Source organism: Cherax quadricarinatus, chromosome 42 (genome assembly GCF_038502225.1).
Source record: "Cherax quadricarinatus isolate ZL_2023a chromosome 42, ASM3850222v1, whole genome shotgun sequence".
Classification (NCBI taxonomy): Eukaryota; Metazoa; Arthropoda; class Malacostraca; order Decapoda; family Parastacidae; genus Cherax; species Cherax quadricarinatus.
Window position 1 is genome coordinate 19,029,935 of NC_091333.1, and position 1,826 is coordinate 19,031,760.

The following is a 1,826-nucleotide window of genomic DNA, read 5'->3' on the forward strand; positions in this document are numbered from 1 at the left end:
TGTACAAGGTATACAGTCCTAGTTGACATCACTGACATACTACAAGTACATGTACAAGGTATACAGTCCTAGCTGACATCACTGACATACTACAAGTACATGTACAAGGTATACAGTCCTAGCTGACATCACTGACATACTACAAGTACATGTACAAGGTATACAATCCTAGCTGACATCACTGACATACTACAAGTACATGTACAAGGTATACAGTCCTAGTTGACATCACTGACATACTACAAGTACATGTACAAGGTATACAGTCCTAGCTGACATCACTGACATACTACAAGTACATGTACAAGGTATACAGTCCTAGCTGACATCACTGACATACTACAAGTACATGTACAAGGTATACAGTCCTAGCTGACATCACTGACATACTACAAGTACATGTACAAGGTATACAGTTCTAGTTGACATCACTGACATACTACTATATAGAAAGCCTCTTGTTATGCTGAGCATTTCCCACAAATTAGGTCAGTTTTGTCCCAGGATGCGACCCACACCAGTCCACTAACACCCAGGTACCTATTTTACTGCTGGGTGAACATAGACAACAGGTATCTTAAGGTGAACATGGACAGCAGGTGACTTAAAGAAACACATCCTAATGTTTCCACCTGTACCGGGGATCGACCCCCGGACCTCACTGTGTGAACTACCATTGTAAATAATTCTGAAGGATTATTATTGCCTGCAAACAAACTAACTTGGAAATCAATAATTTGTCTCGTGTAATATATTATCCAGAATTTTCTGATTAACTAAAAACAAACATACATTCACTGCAGAATATTTTAGCCAGGAATTCCCTCCATACTTTTTTGAATTCAAAATCAAAATTTATTTTGATCGACACCATGCCTAACCCTTCTAGGGTAGGTGCCTGAGCCCGAGCCTTTACCTCATAAGACTGTCATTCCCATTAGCCCCCTTGTGGCGGGGATGGCAGACCAGAGAGGCCTAGCTTGTGGCTAGGCCTGGGGACAGTTGGTCCCAAAGATGAGGAGGTGCTTGTACCTCCTCCCATGGGAGACTTAGGTCTCAGACACTCCCTAAAGAGGGAGTCAAGGCCGGGCCACCACTTGGACAAGGTCCGGGCCGGGAGAATACCGGCTAATCTTTAACTAACAAAATTTATTTGCCTTTTGTGGTGTAAAAAGTTAATGTAGTTATCTTTTTACAGCACAAAAAAGATACGGTAAATGTATATTTATTTTTAGTCAGGCCTAAAAGTAAGTTACAATATATAATGAATTTGTGGTAGACTAATTATAATGTTTTAAGACGAGTTTAATATTATATTTACAATGTTATGTAGGATATTTTTATGTAGTTAACTACGATTATGTGAACAATGAGGTAACGTGAACAATGGTACAATAAGAAAGGTAGTTAAGTGAACAATGGTACAATAAGAAAGGTAGTAAAGAGAACAATGGTACAATGAACAATAAGGTAGCAAAGTGAACAATGGTACAATAAGAAAGGTAGTTAAGTGAACAATGGTACAATAAGAAAGGTAGTAAAGAGAACAATGGTACAATGAACAATAAGGTAGCAAAGTGAACAATGGTAAACAGGTGAAAAGGGGGGAATTGGCCTGTACATTGCAGAGTCACTTGTTTGCACAGAACTGCTAAATGCCTCAAATGACGTAGTGGAAGTTTTAGCAGTAAAGGTCGAGAACCAAAACCTAGTCATTGTGGTAGTCTACAAGCCTCCGGATGCAACATCCCAGCAATTCCAGGAACAGCTGTTAAAAATTGACCACTGTCTGGAAAATCTTCCAGCTCCTGCACCCAACATCTTGC